Source organism: Salmo trutta, chromosome 30 (assembly GCF_901001165.1).
Source record: "Salmo trutta chromosome 30, fSalTru1.1, whole genome shotgun sequence".
Classification (NCBI taxonomy): Eukaryota; Metazoa; Chordata; class Actinopteri; order Salmoniformes; family Salmonidae; genus Salmo; species Salmo trutta.
Genome location: NC_042986.1, coordinates 45,123,014 through 45,126,380, shown reverse-complemented (window position 1 = coordinate 45,126,380; position 3,367 = coordinate 45,123,014). Strand labels below are relative to the sequence as shown.

General features: G+C 49.9%; 1 protein-coding gene across 1 annotated transcript in view; it reads left to right on the top strand.

Annotated features, from left to right (window-relative positions):
- The first annotated feature begins 3,347 nt into the window (after positions 1-3,347).
- flna (filamin A, alpha (actin binding protein 280)) overlaps positions 3,348-3,367 on the top strand; it is an 82,390-nt gene continuing 82,370 nt past the window's right edge. Inside the window, exon 1 of the mRNA XM_029724299.1 lies at positions 3,348-3,367. This exon is cut by the window's right edge and continues 284 nt beyond it. The gene's annotated coding sequence lies outside the window, so the exon portion shown is untranslated.

Sequence of the window (3,367 nt, the reverse complement as noted above, 5' to 3'; positions counted from 1 at the left end):
TAAGACGAGGGGTGGGGGTGTGTGTCCATTTGTCAACTACAGCTGGTGCGCGATGTCTAGTATTAAAGAAGTCTCGAGGTATTACTCGCCTGAGGTAGAGTACCTTATGATAAGCTGTAGACCATTCTATCTACCAAGAGAGTTCTCATCTTATTTGTAGCCGTCTATTTACCAGGTGGGACTAAGACCCACTGGCACTAAGACCCACTCAACCAGCTGTATAAGGCCATAAGCAAAGAAGAAAATGCTCACCCAGAAGCGGCGCTCCTAGTGGCCGGGGACTTTAATGCAGTGTGGTAAACCGTAGGGTGTTGGGTTGAGCGTGCAGAGATTAACACAGAGACAGGCAGGTTTTAGTCTGCAAAAACAACTTTACTAGGACATAAAATAAACATAACAAAGAAAATCACTGAGGTTTGGCTCGGTCCCTCTTCTCTCCTTTTGCTCGGTGTCGGTCTCTCCCCATTTCCTCTCGCGGTGTGCCACCGTGCTCCTTTTATTTGGCCTCCACGGCTGGTTGGCACTTTCCTCTAATTACCTCCACTTAGAGCTGTCCGTGTCGGGGTGCCCAGCTCCAACATTTCCCAACAGAGGGAGCCAACGTTGCCTCACGTACCTCCCCTCTATTACCATCCCCGGGGTAGAACTCCTGGGATACCCCAGAAGGCAAGCTTAAATCTGTTTTACCTCATTTCTATCAGCATGTCACATGTGCAACCTGAGGATAAAAAACTCTAGACCACCTTTAGTTCCCACACAGAGATGCATACAAAGCTCTCCCCGCCCTCTATTTGGCAAATCTGACCATAATTCTATCCTCCTATGTCCTGCTTACAAGCTAAAACTAAAGCAGGAAGTACCAGTGACTCGCTCAATACGGAAGTGGTCAGATGACGCAGATGCTACACTTCAGGACTGTTTTGCTGCACAGACTGGAATATGTTCTGGGATTCATCCAATGGCTTTGAGGAATACACCACCTCAGTCACCGGCTTCATCAATAAGTGCATCGACGATGTCGTGACCATACGTACATATCCCAACCAGAAGCCATGGATTACATACAACATCCGCACCGAGCTAAAGGCTAGAGCTGCCGCTTTCAAGGAGCGGGACACTAACACTAATTTATAAGAAATCCCACTATACCCTCAGATGAACTATCAAACATGCAAAGCATCAGTACAGGACTAAGATTGAATCCTACTACACCGGCTCTGACGCTCGTCGGATGTGGCAGGACTTGAAAACTATTACGGACTACAAAGGGAAACCCAGACGCGAGCTGCCCAGTGACGTGAGCCTACCAGATGAGCTAAATTTATTTTTATGCTCGCTTCGAGGCAAGTAACACTGAAGCATGCATGAGCGCACCAGCTGTTCCGGACGACTGTGTGATCGCTCTCTCCGTAGCCGATGTGAGCAAGACCTTTAAAACAGGTCAACATTAACAAGGCCGCAGGACCAGACGGATTACCAGGACGTGTACTCCGAGCATGCACGGACCAACTGGCAAGTGTCTTCACTGACATTTTCAACCTCTCCCTGACTGAGTCTGTAATACCAACATGTTTTAAGCAGACCACTATAGTGCCTGTGCCCAAGAAAGCGAAGATAACCTGCCTAAATGACTTCCGCCCCGTAACACTCACGTTGGTAGCCATGAAGTGCTTTGAAAGGCTGGTCATGGCTCACATCAACACCATCATCCAGGAAACCCTAGACCCACTCCAATTCGCGTACTGCCCAAACAGATCCACAGATGACGCAATCTCAATCACACTCCACACTGCCCTTTCCCACCTGGACAAAAGGAACACCTATGTGAGAATGCTATTCATTGACTACAGCTCAGCGTTCAACACCATAGTGCCCACAAAGCTCATCATTAAACACCTCCTGCTGCAACTGGATCCTGGACTTCCTGACGGGCCGCCCCAGGTGGTTAGGGTAGGTAACAACACGTCCGCCACGCTGATCCTCAACATTTGGGCCCCTCAGGGGTGTGTGCTTAGTCCCCTCCTGTACTCCCACCACTACGTGACCAAGCACAACTGCAACACCATCGTTAAGTTTGCTGACGACACAAAAGTGGTAGGTCTGATCACCGACAATGATGAGACAGCCTATAGGGAGGAGATCAGGAACCTGGCTATGTGGTATCAGGACAACAACCTCTCCCTCAACGTGATCAAGACAAAGGAGCTGATCGTGGACTACAGGAAAAGGAGGACCGAGCACGCCCCTATTAACATCGACGGGGCTGTAGTGGAGCGGGTCGAGAGTTTAAATTTACTTGGTGTCCACATCACCAACAAACTAACATGGTCCAAACACACCAAGACAGTCGTGAAGAGGACACGACAACACCTTTCCCCACTCAGGAGACTGAAAAGATTTGGCATGGGTCCCCAGATCCTCAACAAGTTCTACAGCTGCACCATCGAGAGCATCCTGACCGGTTGCATCACCGCCTGGTATGGCAACTGCTCCGCCTTTCCGTTACCGTAAGGCGCTACAACTTCCTGCCATCCAGGACATATATACTTGGCGGTGTCAGAGAAAGGCCAAAAAAATTGTCAAAGACTCCAGTCACCCAAGTCATAGACTGTTCTCTCTGCAACCGCACGGCAAACGGTACCGGAGCACCAAGTCTAGGTCCAAAAGGCTCCTGAAACAGATTCTACCCCAAGCCATAAGACTGCTGAACAATTAATCAAACGGCACCCAGACTATTTACATTTATGTGCGAGACCACGCCACCATGCAGCCAAACTGAACCATACTTTGCAGGTTAGCTAAATTCATATCCCTGAGCATGCGTGCCAAATTTCATCACCATTTTTGAACATCTGGTGCCACCTCAGCCGTCTCCCTCCCTCCCTCCCTTCTCTACCCTCTCCACTCCCCTCCCTTTCTCCCTCCCTCTCTCCTCTTCTCTCCCCTCCTTCCCTCCCTCCCTCCCTCTCCTCTCCGCCCCTCCCTCTCCTCTCCTCCCTCCCCTCCCACACATGCACTCATACACACAGACACATGCACTCTCTCTCTCTCTCTCTCTCACACACACACACACACACACACAAACACACACACACATACACACACACACACACACTCTCTTTCTTTCAGTCTCTTTCACTCTTGTTCAGTCTCTCCCTCTCTCTTTGCAGATACAGAGGTTGTCCAATTCATTGACTATAGGAGAGGACAGAGCAGGTTGTTGGAGGAAATATGTTCACCCTACTGTACGGTGTAGTCACACACACACACACATGCACACACACGCCCAGAACCCCCGCAAGGGGAGATGCGAGATAGGGGTGCGCGCTGAGGCCGGTGACATCATACCTTTAAAATCCGAAGGCGC